This window comes from Macaca fascicularis, chromosome 5 (assembly GCF_037993035.2).
Source record: "Macaca fascicularis isolate 582-1 chromosome 5, T2T-MFA8v1.1".
Lineage (NCBI taxonomy): Eukaryota > Metazoa > Chordata > Mammalia > Primates > Cercopithecidae > Macaca > Macaca fascicularis.
The window spans coordinates 13,111,165-13,124,860 of record NC_088379.1 but is presented as its reverse complement, the minus strand read 5'-3'; the positions used below and the strand labels follow the sequence as shown (position 1 = coordinate 13,124,860).

General features: G+C 42.8%; 1 long non-coding RNA gene across 4 annotated transcripts in view; it reads right to left on the bottom strand.

The window, feature by feature from the left end:
• Positions 1 to 10,382: 10,382 nt before the first annotated feature.
• LOC107129704 (uncharacterized) overlaps positions 10,383 to 13,696 on the bottom strand; it is a 69,470-nt gene continuing 66,156 nt past the window's right edge. For all 4 annotated transcript variants that reach the window (XR_010586751.2, XR_006698128.3, XR_012434674.1 and 1 more), the window contains one exon: positions 10,383 to 12,647. This is a non-coding gene — a long non-coding RNA (uncharacterized lncRNA). The remainder of the gene's footprint in view (positions 12,648 to 13,696) is intronic.

Sequence of the window (13,696 nt, the reverse complement as noted above, 5' to 3'; positions counted from 1 at the left end):
TGCACACTCTGGTGCCTGGTGTATATGTGTGAGAAAAACAAAATCTCTAGAATGCTTGCCTTTGGTTTATCCCAAAAGTACTGTAAATGAAACTCAAATGAGTTCTAGTTTTAAATGGCTATTCAAAGAAGGAAACTTTTGAGAAGTGGGAAAAAAATCTGAAACAAATATCATAAAATGGAGGTTCAAACCCTCCTTCTGTCACTTGGCCAGTTGTGTAACCTTGACAGCCAACGGATGTTATCCCTGGCATGCCACATCTTCCACTATTTCTGAGCTTCCAAATATGTTTCTTCTTTTTATGGCTGTGAAACAAACCACCTCAATCTCCTGGGCATAGAATGATAATCATTAATTATCATCTCCTTGTCAGAGGGTTTACTGGGCTCAGCTATGTGGTTCTCAGTGTTTCTCCGGCAGTTGAAGCCCAATAGTGTCTGTGCCTGGAGTCATTAGGAAGGCTGGTTCACATGTCTCTTGGTTCATGCAGGCCATTGGCTAAGACCATGCCAGGAACTGTAGCCAAAACACATACGGGATCCTTTCCATGCATCTTGGGCTTCCTCACAGCATGGCGGTTGGTTTCTAAGAGTAAGCATCACAAGAGAGTCAGGCAGAGACTACATAGCCTTTTATGACCTAATGTTGAAAATCTTGATGGGTCACTGCCACAACATTCTATTATTGTGGAGTCACTAAGGTCAGCCCATATTCAAGGGAAGGAGAATTGGACTCAATCCCTTGATGAGAGAAATGCCAAAGAATTTGCAGACCTGTTTTAAAACCACTACAGTCCATCCTCTAGCTGCACACATTTACATTCCTTCCACATAAAAATTACCTTTCTATGCTTCTAAGACACCTCCCACCACCAAGCAGTTTCATTTATTATTACTGCAGCCTCCAGCTGTAAGTTCAAGATCTAATCACCAAATTTTTATAAAATGGAAATGACGCTTTCCCTAACTACATCACATGACTACATCAAGGATCATGTTAAGTATAGGTGAGTGTATACACACACACACACACAAATACACAAAAAATTTATACACAAACACAAAATCATGAAGCTTTTTTAAAAATAGGAACTGTTAATTATACATAAAGCATCTCCATTCGTGCAATTTTTATGTCTTCTTCCAGGTAATTAATTTTATGGAAATATGCAATCTTCCTCCTGCCTGCACCTCTCCCACACACACACTGCCTTCCTGGTACTCTGGGGAATATTGGGCAAACATTCTCACTACAAAATTATATTAAGAAGCTAAATTAACATTAAATGTTGTATGATATATGCATCACACAAGGAACGTTGTTTATGGATGCTGAGATTTTCTAGGCAACCTCAGAATGCTAATATGTTTAACATCAACTATTCCATCCTTGTTCTGAGATGGCATCTAAGATATGGAGATGTGTCTTTTTCTGAATTTACTCTCAAGTACATCTGGAATTTCACTGTTTTTCTGAGTTTGGGCAGTAGCTAGCAAAACATCTATGAGACAAAGATGGCTGGTTATTTCCTCAATATCTCTTTTCCCAGATGATAAATATTTTTGCTGAGCATAGGACCGTTCAGCCAAAGAGTTGCTTTCCTAATTTCTCTTGAAGCTAGGTGTAGACACGTGCCTATATTCTGGTCAATTGTACGGAGTAGAAATGCTGAGTTGTATCTTCTAAGTCAGGCCCTTGGCATACAATAAGCCTAGCTTCCCTTTCTCTTCTTGACTTCCTATTGGCTGGAATGTGGACTTGATAGTGGGAGCCACAGCTCCCACTATCTATGTTAGACCATTATCTATATTAAACCACTATATCAGACCAAGAGGTGAAAAATGCATGTTGACGTTGGCAGAGCAATAAGAACTTCCATATCAGCCTGACATGATATACTTGGCTGCTTACATACTCAGTTACCTAAGAGAGAAAAAGCTTTTATCTGGCGTGACTGTGTTGTAGTAGGCAAAGGGAATGTTAACCAGTGAACCCACTCAGATTCTGGTCCACGATCATCTCTCAGAGATGCCCAGCATTGGCCCAACCTCCATTCCTTCTGCCCTCCAGGAAGTCACGGGCTACTCAGGGACTGTTTCCTGTGTGCCTTGCATTCCACGTGACCCACGTCTGTCACCAAATGGCTCAGATTCATCAGAGGGAAGGAGACTAAACACTAGCTTTGTTGATTAACATGTTGCTTCTTGTGTCCTCATGTCTCAAACAGTACTTCCAAGAACCTATTGACAGGAACAACACTGAAAATATTTACAGTTGAAAATTTCCAGGCAATGAGCAATTGGAATGGGCCCTACCAAAAGCAACCACCTCTTCCACTGCCCTCAGTAGGAGCCCAGCCATCAGTGCACACCTGCTGATTGCTGCAGACAGTCGCTCCTGCCTCCTGCCCAGCTTAGCTCTCCAGCACCCGTTCCTCTTCACAGAACAACACTGTAGTAGAAATTTTCTATCAACAGGAAAAAAAAGAGACATTACAATTAGATAATGGATTTTGTCCTTAATTTAAAATCATAGTACCTTAGGGAAGACTGCAAGACAGAATCTCTCTTCTGGGTTTTTGTATACACTTACGGAGTTCCTGGACTCATTTTAGCTTTTGTATATACTCAGACTTGTTGCAGACCACAGAGTATAGGCCTTACAATCCTGGTTTTAAATTCTGGCTTGGTATACTATAAAACAACACACTGTGGCCACAGGCCATCATGCAATTAACAAAATACTTCAACACTCAAGTGGGGATACAGCATTTGCACAAATGAGGCACATTGGTTTGCCAAGCAGTAACTGTAACAGCAAAGCAGAGAGACCAGCCTTGTAAGAAATAGCTATTTCAGCCTCAATGACATGATAGCTATTTTGAGCACCTCTATTTAATCAAACTAAACATTCACTGAGTGCTTATCCCACACCAGACACTGACTCTACCAGGTGAAAGGGAGACAAAGATTACTATGATGAAGTCCCAACTCTCAAGTGAACAGATTGATAAACAAAAGACTCTGTAATGCTGTAGAATTTTCTTTTTACTTTTATTTTATTTTTTTATTATACTTTAAGTTCTAGGGTACATGTGCATAACGTGCAGGTTTGTTACATATGTATACTTGGGCCATGTTGGTGTGCTGCACCCATCAACTCGTCAGCACCCATCAACTCGTCATTTACATCAAATGTATGGAAAGTGTTATAGGAACACAGATGAGGCAGCAATCACCTCTGCCTGGCATCAGACAGCCTAGAAAGATTTAAAAAGGCAACACTTGAGTCAGGTCATAAAAAGTGAACCAGTACTCACTAGGTAGACAAAGAAGGAAGAGTGCACCAGGTAGACAGGGATGAAGGCTATGTAGACAGGAAAAGGCACGGTGTCTGCGGGAGGGCAGCAACCAGGGATGAAGCTGCAAGTGTGGTTCTCAAACACCAGCACATAAAGAACCCCTGAGGGGCTTATAGGAACTACTGTGCCAGCACCCACCAATATTAAATCAAAATCTCTGGAGATGGAGATGAGCATCGGGACTTTGTAAAAACCTCTACAGGAACACTAACATGCAGCCAAAGTTAAAACCAAGATCAGTCTCTCTCTCTCTGTGTGTGTGTGTGTGTGTGTGTGTGTGTGTGTGTGTGTGTCTGTGTGTGTGCAGTGAAGACCTAGGTCTGCTCTCTTAACAAATGTCAACTACATGATACAGTATTATTAACTCTAACTACCATGCTGCCCATTAGATCTCCAGAACTTTCTCATCCGATAACTGAAACTTTGTACCCTTTGATCATCTCTCTATTCCCCCTTCTCACACACCCTGGCAAATACCATTCTACTCTTTGCTTTTAGGAGTTTAATGTTTTTAGATTCCCCATAGAAGAGAGTTTATATTTCTTCTGTTTCCGGTTTATTTCACTTAACATAATGTCATGTAGCTTCCTGCCTGTTGTCCCAGGTGGAAACAATGTGAGGTGATAGATATGTTAATTAGCTTGACTGTGGTATACATTTCACAATGTATACCTATCTTTGTACATTACACTGCACATCTTAAATATCTATACTTTTATTTGTCAATTTTATCTTCGTAGAGCTGAGGAAATAATAAAAAATAAAAACCAAGTTCAAGAAGGGCTCCAAATGTTGCCCTGAAGAATGATGCAGTCTTCTGGGACACGGGAATCCTAGGCAGTCCTGGCCCCCTCATCTGCAGGTTTTAGGTGATAAATACCTGTGTAAGGTTATGTAATGTCATGCTGTCTGGGGGCAGCAGATGGGTGACCAAGAAATTCATTTCTTGGAGAAAATCCAGGTATCAGAGTTATTGACAGAACCAAGTTCCCCTCATCCCAGTCCCGTGAAAGTGTCCTAATTCTAAAACAGTAAAGTTCATACACTTTAGACTGGCCTCAAATATAAAAGAAAGAAAAAGGAGGAGCAGGGAGGGAGCAGAAGAGAGGGACACACTGTGATGACTGGTAACTTGACAGGAAACCCACTTCACTTTTACAGCATGTGACACAGCAGAGAGGATCCCAGTATTTACATGCTGGGATTGATTCTCAGGCAATGATGGTGGACAGGTCTCTTGGCCTATACCCTGCTACTGATAGAGCAAAGAAAGGAAGCTAGACATGCTGTCCACTGGGCTCAAGTTTCTTTTTATTTGGAAAGTCATTTTCGCCCCACACCGACGCCTCGGTCACAACCTGCAGCCACTTGGTCTGGCCTCATCTCAAGCCATTTGTGTTGTTATTTATATAAGGGAAAACCTGAGGTTGGATAATTTATATGGAAAGGAGGTTTATTGGCTCACAGTTTTGCAAGATGTACAAAAAGTATGGTGCCAGCATCTGCTTCCAGCTAGGGCCTCAGGCTGCTTCCACTCGTGGTGGCAGGTGAAGGGGAGCTGGTGTGTGCAGAGAGCGCATGGCCAGAGAGAAAGCCAGAGAGAGAGAAACGGGAGGGAGGTGCCAGGCTCTTCCAAGTAACTAGTTCTCACCGGAACTAACAGAATAAGAAACCACTCATTACCATGAGATGGCCCCAAGATGTTGATGAGGAATCTGTCCCTCATGACCCAAACACTTCCTATTAGGCTCCACCTTTAGCTCTGGGGATTCAATTTCAACTGAGATTTGGAGGGGTCAGATATCCAAACCACACCCTTTGGCCTTTGGACAGTAGGCTGTCCCCCATTAGTCCTTCTCGTTGTCCCTCACATCAGAGTTGCAGAGAAACACTATGGAAAGTTGGGAGTGCAGGAGGTCATCACTGTAATTTACTGGAAGGACTCACAGAACTCAGCAAAGCTGTGTTCTTAGTTATGGTTTATTATAGAGAAAAGATTACAGATTAAATTTAGCAACAGGAAAAGGTACATACAGGAAGGTCTGGGAGAGTTCCAGGTGCGAGAATCTGGTTGTTGTCTCCCGGGAAAGTCTCATGGACAACACACCCTCCTTCCAGCAATGATACATGGCAACATGCACAGAGGATTGCAAACAAAAGGAGCTTGCTTGAACCTTGGTGTCTGGGTTGATTCCATAGACCTGACTGCTTGTCCACATGGTTGGCCTTAGCCTTCAGTCCCTCCAGAGGTCCAGCCAATACTCTGTGGCCCAAGGTCTCCATGATAAATAACATTATTGGCATAGAAATGGGCCAGGCATGGTGGCTCATGCCTGTAATCTCAGCACTTTGGGAGGCCGAGGTGGGGGGAATCGTCTGAGGTCGGGAGTTAGAGAGACCAGCCTGACCAACAGGGTAAAACCCTGTCTCTACTAAAAGTACAAAAATTAGCTGGGCATGGTGGCTTATGCCTGTAGTCCCAGCTACCTGGGAGGCTGCAGCAGGAGAATCACTTGAACCCAGGAGGCGGAGGTTGTAGTGAGCTGAAATCGCGCTGCTGCACTCCAGCCTGGGCAACGGGAGAGCGAGACTCCATCTCAAAAAAAAAAAAAAGATATTCCAGGTGCTTAGAGGTGATCTCCCAGGAGACAGTCAAGGCCCAAACCTTTTACTGCCCAAGGTTAGTCCTTTACTGCTCAGAACTGGTTGCATCTTGAAGTTCAGTAGACCAGAACTGACATCCTTCTGCTCCCACTTCCTGGCTGAGTGGCCTTGGGAAGATTGTTCAAGCTCTCTGAGCCTACTTTGCTTTACTTGCAACATGGAGATAATATCTTAGCTGACTGTTCGGAGCAAGGATGAAGCAAGGATGTGATAAACTGTAAAAGTAGCGAAATTAGTTACATCCTGACTCAATCCAAAATGAACCAGAGGTTATTCTTTGGGGAAGATCATAGATTTGCAATTCCTGAGACATGTGCATTTGCAGAGAAAAATATCATTTCTATAGGGACACATCATCATTTCACTCAGCAGGCATTTCTGGGGTGCCTACGTGAGCCATATCCTGAAGAGGCAGGAATGAGAAAGGTACATTTCTGAGCAAGTTGCAGTGATTTGGAAAGTGGTGGATGTAAGGATATTAGTTAGCCTGCAGATTAGCTCTGTCCCAGTGAGATGAGAAGCAATCTGCCTGTCCCAACTTCCCAAATGCCCAGAGTCAGCTTCTCTTACTAGGCACATCTCATGTTGGGCTCTGTGTGCTGGAGTACTCTATAACAGCGGCCCCCAACCTTTTTGGCACCAGGAACCAGTTTCATGGAAGGCGATTTTTCCATGGACTATGGAGGGGGGCAGTTCAGGACGAAACTGTTCCACTCAGAACATTAGGCATTAGATTCTCATAAGAAGCTCACAGCCAAGATCCCTCATATGCTCAGTTCACAGGGGTATTCATGCTCCTATGAGAATCTAATGCCACCGCTGATCGGACAGGAGGCAGAGCACAGGCAGAAACGCTCACTCTCTCCCAACCCCAGCCCTGCTGCCGCTCACCCTCTGCTGTGTGGCCCTGGTTCCTAACAGGCCATGGACCGGTATCAGTCTGTCAGTCTGTGGACTGGGGGTTGGGGATAACTGCTGTGTAAGATACAATTGCTGGCTGGGTGCCGTGGCTCACACCTGTAATCCCAACACTTTGGGAAGCCGAGGAGGGTGGATTGCGAGGTCAGGAGATTGAGACCATCCTGGCTAACATAGTGAAACCCCATCTCTATTAAAGCTATATATATATATATATATATATATATATATATGTGTGTGTGTGTGTGTGTGTGTGTGTGTGTGTGTGTGTGTGTGTGTATGTGTGTGTATATCTATGCAAAAAAATTAGCTGGGCATGGTGGCACATGCCTGTAGTCACAGCTACTAGGGAGGCTGAGGCAGGAGAATCGCTTGAACCTGGAAGGCGGAGGTTGCAGTGAGCCAAGATCACGCCACTGCACTCCAGCCTAGGTGACAGACACTCAGTCTCAAAACAAAACAAAACAAAAAAATACAATTGCTAGCTATAATTGCTTTTTCTCCCCTTAACTACAACTTCAAAAAAATACCCTTAATAGTGTAACAGCACACACACACACATATATACACACTTCTCATATTCTTAGAATATTGCTTTCATTTTATATACAACACCTGGCATCACACAGCTTGGAGGAGGTGTTTTCAATATGCTGTGCTCCTTTGCAGATGTTTTGAAAGCTAGTGGATTACAAAACATTAAATTGGAAATTTTTCCTTCTATGTTGTATATTTTATTGGACTCAAAAATCTCTAGTCTCCAGGTCTTAAGGCCTGTGATGTAGTTTGGATGTGTGTCCCTGCCCAAATCTCATATTGAAATGGAATCCCGAATGTTGGAAGTGGGGTCCAGTGGGAAGTGATTGGGTCTTGAGGGGAGGCAGTTTTTCATGAATGCTTTAACGCCATCTCCCTTGGTACTGTCCTCATGATAGTGAGTTCTCATGAGATCCAGTCATTTAAAAGTGTGTAGCATCTCCCCACTCTCTCTCTTGCTCTTGCTTTCACTGTCACATGGCTGCTCCCTCCTTGTAAATTTCCTTTACAATTGGAAACTTCATGAGGCCTCCCAGTCACAGATGCCACTATACCTTCTGGACAGCCTGTAGAACCATGAGCCAACTCAACTTCCTTTCTTATAAATTATCTAGTCTCAGGTATTTCTTTACAGCAATGCAAGAACAGACTAGGACAGCCTGTATAGTTTGGTGTCACTCACTCATCAATTTAACAAAATTTTATTGAGTACCTACTATGTGCTATCAGTATTGTAAGCAATAGCAGGAGAAAAAACAAACAGATATTTAAAATCCCTGCCTTTGTGGCACATACATTCTGGTGGACTCTGACAGAATATTGGCTTTGGAAAGTTATGAGCTAAGCATAATCCACTTATCAACTGTGAGACCCTGAGCACCTGACCAAATCCATCTGAGCCTCTTTCAACATTTGAAACAGAGCTAAAAATACCAACCTCCTAGGGTTATTGTGAAAATAAACTAAGCAATCATAATAAAGCACCTATAACAAATTTGACTTATAGAAGCTGCTGGATGTCTATTAGGTTTTCTTTCCCTTTTACCATTTATTTCCAGGACCCCATGCTATCCCGGTTATAAAGCCAAGGGAAGAGAAGGCATTATTAGGTGCAGATTAATTAGAAGGAAGACATGCTTGTCACTGGACAAACTCAGGTAAAACCTAGATCTGGTGTCTTGACCTGCTTACCTACTACTTCATCCTTACTCACTAAAACAAAGAAGACACTGAGAGGTGGAAGGAAAAACTCCAGGGCATGGTCAGGAGACCTGATTTTAATTCTAGCTCCTCAAACAATACCTATGTATCTTTGTGGAACTCACTTTTCAGTCTCAATTCCCTGACCTGCGAGATGAATGGCGGTACTAGATCCATGTTCTCAAATAAGGCTACCCACTAGAATCCTCTGGGGAGCTCTCACAACCTACAGAGTCCCAGAAAATTACACCAGAATCCTTGGAGAGGTTCTGCCCTGCTATGAAGCCAGGACTGAGAACTTTTTGACTGCCCTTCAGCTCTAATACCCAGGACTACTGGGCTGGCAAATTCATATTAGTTTTAAGACAGTTACCAGGTTTCTAGATTCTACTCATGTATTATCTTCTTGAATCCTCAAAACAACCTCAAAATATAGGTATCATGATCCTCAGGATACAGGTTAGAAAAAGAGAGATTCCTTAACTTGCTTCAAGTCACACCCAGTGAGTTCTAGAGCTGAGATCTAAACATGAGCCTCTAGGATGGAGGCTCAAACTAAGGAAGTGTTACCCCTCCACACATCTCCATTCTGTGTTGCTCTCAGGTCAGCTTCTGTCAGTAACATCGAAGTCTGTTAGACACACAAATAAGCAGGCACAGTATGTAGCCCGGAGCCTAGAAGTGAGAGGGAGCCCAGTACAGCCAGCCAGCAGCAGCAATCCCAGCCCGAGGGCGCGGTGTTACTCTGCTTCAGGATGCGCCATCCTCTGTGCATTCCATCTGTGGAGGATACTTGCCGCCTCTCCTGTACCTCTCTTTAGTGACTCCAAACTCATCTGGCTCTTTGGTCTTAGTGCAGGATTTCTTAACATCAGCACCACTGACGTTTGGGACTGGGTTTTCTTTGTTGTGGGGCTGTGGTGTGCACTGTGAAGGGTGAGCAGCATCCCTGGCTTTTTATCTATTGGAGAGATGCAAGTTGCACACCCATACTCCTCCCTGCGTCTTAACCATCAACAATGTCTCCAGTAGTTTCCAAAAGTCCCTTAGGAGGGGTAAAATTACTCAGGGTAAGAACAACTGCCCAGGGTTCCCACGTCCCTGATGGGCGCTTCCTCTACTTCTTGACCAAGTTTGATTTCACTCTGATGGTTCAGCCCTCCCTTCTCAGCATCGGCTGCCTCATATGATTGTCCGTCTCAGCATTGTCCTCAGGAGGCTGGCCTCTTGACCTCCAAGAAATAAGCTCTGCTCAGTCAAGGGGATATATCTATCTATATACATAGATATCTATATATAGAGAGAGATCAATATATACATATATACCTATATATACCCATATATATTCATATATATATATGTGTATGCATATGTATATATATACACACACACACACACAGACACACACACAGTCACATCAATCAATAAATATCTCTACTGCTTTCTGGCTCCTAGAAAGGATTTCTGCCTCTGCTTTGGGATGGGAGTGGAGGTAGTTGTTCTATTCTCTTTGAATACCATCACCAAATACCATCAACATTGTTTTGTCTAAAAGCAAGATAAATCATTAATTGACAACCTACTACTGTCAGTGCTGTAACTGCCCAGTGGGTTCACCTTGCCCGCTGCCTAGACAGAGTTGATTGATCAAGACAGGGGAATTGCAAAGGCGAAAGAGTAATTCACGCAGAGCCGGCTGTGCGGGAGATCAGAGTTTTATTATTACTGAAATCAGTCTCACCGAGCATTCGAGAATCATAGTTTTTAATCATAACTTGGCAAGTAGGGGCTCACGAAGTGGGGAGTGCTGATTGGTCAGGTTGGAGATGGAATCACAGGGCGGGCGTCGAAGTTAGGTTTTCTTGCTGTCTTTTGTTCCTGGGTGGGACGGCAGAACTGGTTGAGCCAGATTACTAGCCTGGGTGGTGTCAGCTGATCCGTCAAGTGCAGCGTCTGCAAAACATCTCAAGAACTGATCTTCGGTTTTACAACAGTGATGTTATCCCTGAGAGCAATTTGGGAAGGTTCAGACTCTTGGAGCCAGAGGCTGCATGACCCCTAGATTGTAATTTCTGATCTTGTAGCTAATTTGTTGGTCCTGAAAAGGCAGATTGGACCGCAGGCAAGAAGGGGGATCTTTTTGGGAAAGGGCTGTTATCAATTTTGTTTCAGAGTCAAACCATGAACTGAATTCCTTCCCAAAGTTAGTTCGGCCCTACAGGTAGGAATATAAAAGGACAACTTAAGGGTAGAGGCAAGATAGAGTCAGTGAGGTCTGACTTCCTTCACTGTCGTAATTTCCTCAGTTATAATTTTGCAAAGGTGGTTTCAGTGCTGGCCACTCTACATTATTTACAGTATATTGGATAATTCACATGAAAACCATGTGTAGTAAGGATTATCATTATTCTCATTCCTTTTCCATGTTAAAGCAACTAAAGCTCAGGGCAACAAAGCAAATACTCCCAAGGGGGGTGTCAAAATGTTTATTCCAATCTCAGGCCCTAATTTAAAATCCACTATTGTTTACATGGTATCGCATTGCTTCTCAGTCTTCTTTCTCTCAAATCTCTTTCACATTTTATTAACAGGGTTAAAAGTGGAGAGCCCTGCATGGTACCACAGGATGGACTTTGTTACATGTTAGATAGAGAGCTTGATGCTAATAATTGTGACACTTGCCCCAAAATAATTAGGGCTTTTGTAAGACATTGCAGGCACAAAGTTCACAAAAGAAAAATTAGAGTAGGTTAATTCACAAGCAGGTGATTTCTATTTTCTTGCCAAATATTTCATTCCTTTGGCTGTACATCTCTCTTTTCCTCCCTTTTCAAGACTTGATTGGCTTTAAGTTACAAGTGGTATCAGATACCTGACTCAGACTGGTTGAAGTGAAAAGAGAATTTTTTGGCTCATATGACTAGGAAGCTCAGGAATGGGTAGGTCCTAGAGTATATCTTTCTCTTCATGTCTCAACCCTGCTTGGTTTCATCTACTAAAAGATTTCCCTCAGAAGCCTGCCTGCATATCTAAACCCACTTCTTCCTTGTTCTTCAATGTGAATGGAAAAAGAATCTTACTGCCAAAGTTCACGTATTAATTCCAGGAAAGACACTGACTAAGCCTGCATGGGTTGTGTATGAACACCTGTAAGCCAATCACTCTACCTAGATGGATGGCGTGCCCTGCCCAGTTAAGGTCACACACCCTTTGTTGAGCTAGGTGTAAGGGCAATTAATTTCTATCCTCTATCAAGACTGCATGGATGGAGGGAGGGATTCCCCAAAGGAATCAGAAGAAAAAGTGTTGGAAAGCATGCTGGATACACACACACACTGTGACTAACACTGTTTTCTATAATAATAAAGTAGGACAGTTTCAAGATCTTTACACCTTACCCAAGCCTCCTAAAACTCTCAAAGTTATTGCCACTGGTGAGACATAGAATTGCTTTCTATGCAGTTCAAAGTTGTCCTGATGGCTTTCTGGAGCCACTCTGCTCCTTTGCTACTTTTCCTGCCTCTACCAATCCTCCCAGCATTTGAAAACCTGGGAACACACAGTCCCATCCCTAATTCCCACAGTCCATAAGCAAGATGCCACCAGGTATTTAATCCTTTATTGTGTCTGCCCCATCCTGTGGCCCAGTGTCCGTCTATAGGATACGAATTTTATGAGATTCTGCTGCTTACTCATGAAGATACTATGGAAGGCTTTATTGACAGTGAGACATAATAAAGACTCAGTCCTTTCTCAAAATAAGTTGAGTAGATTCTGAATGATAAACTGCAAAAATTGGAAAAACATTGCTGTGTAAACCTCATTCCTTTAGAGTTGGTTCTGGTGGATATATACTAGTGAGAGTCATTTTAATACGCATCATGATGAGCAGGACACGGAAATTGAAGTGAGGTGAAGAAGAAGAACGACCAATGATTATGGAGATCACTAAGGAGAGTTGGTCACCCTGTTTCAAGAAAGAAATGATGATTGTCAAAATTGTACAAAAGAACCATACAGCTCATTTCTATGAACCCAGAAAGAGCAGTATTTAAACTCAAGCTTTCCAGGTACTTTAAATCTGCCATTATGGAATATGATACCCACGTAACATGAAAGGTGATGTGAAGGAGAGGTTTAATTACATAGTTACACTTGATTTGCTCAACTTTTTTTTTCAAAACACATATTGGAAGTGCCACTGCCAGTGCCACTGCTCCATGTACAGTCCCAGCAACTGAAGAGAGTCTCAGAACCAGTTACAGAACATTGAATCGTACACTGTCCCCTTTTGTGCTTTGGCTACCAGGAGGCCAAATTTTGTCCTCAATTCTTAAACTTTACATACTATTGTTTTTACACTTGCTATCCCAATCTTCACCACACACATAAGGTAAGTGCTATCACACAGAATTTACAGATGCAGAACTGAGACTCAGAGGGATGAAGATCAGATGGGAGCAGACCCACAGCTGGAATCTGGTCTGGTAGGCTCCAATTTCACTTCAACGTCAGTGCCCCTTGTCTGAAATTTCCATTCTGAACCCCATTTGAATGTGATCTCTTCCCTAAACTCCCCAGATCGCAGGCTTGTTGTATTAGGCTACCACAGTGATGAATATCAATGGGCTACCACATTGTGCCAAGGCTTTTAAGAGTTTTTGAGCATCACTAATGTACTGACCTTTTCAAGAACTAAGCAACTGTTCAAATGTTATAAGGTCTCCATGCTTCAAGACAATGCTGTTTCCCACACATTTATTGCACCTGGATAAGTAAAAGCTGAACGTGGGTTTTCTGGAACATGGATTTTATGTTATTATTGTTGCAGAAGCAAAAATATCTCCAAAATGAATGCTAAAGAGAGGTCAAATAAAGACTCTTCGGACACTGTGCCAGTCGGATGCTCATTATTATACTAATGTTGCCCATGCAAAGCCTTCAGTGACATCCTCCAATATATGCAAATATGCATTGGAAAAAATGGAAATGTATGTAAATGATACAAAGGTTACA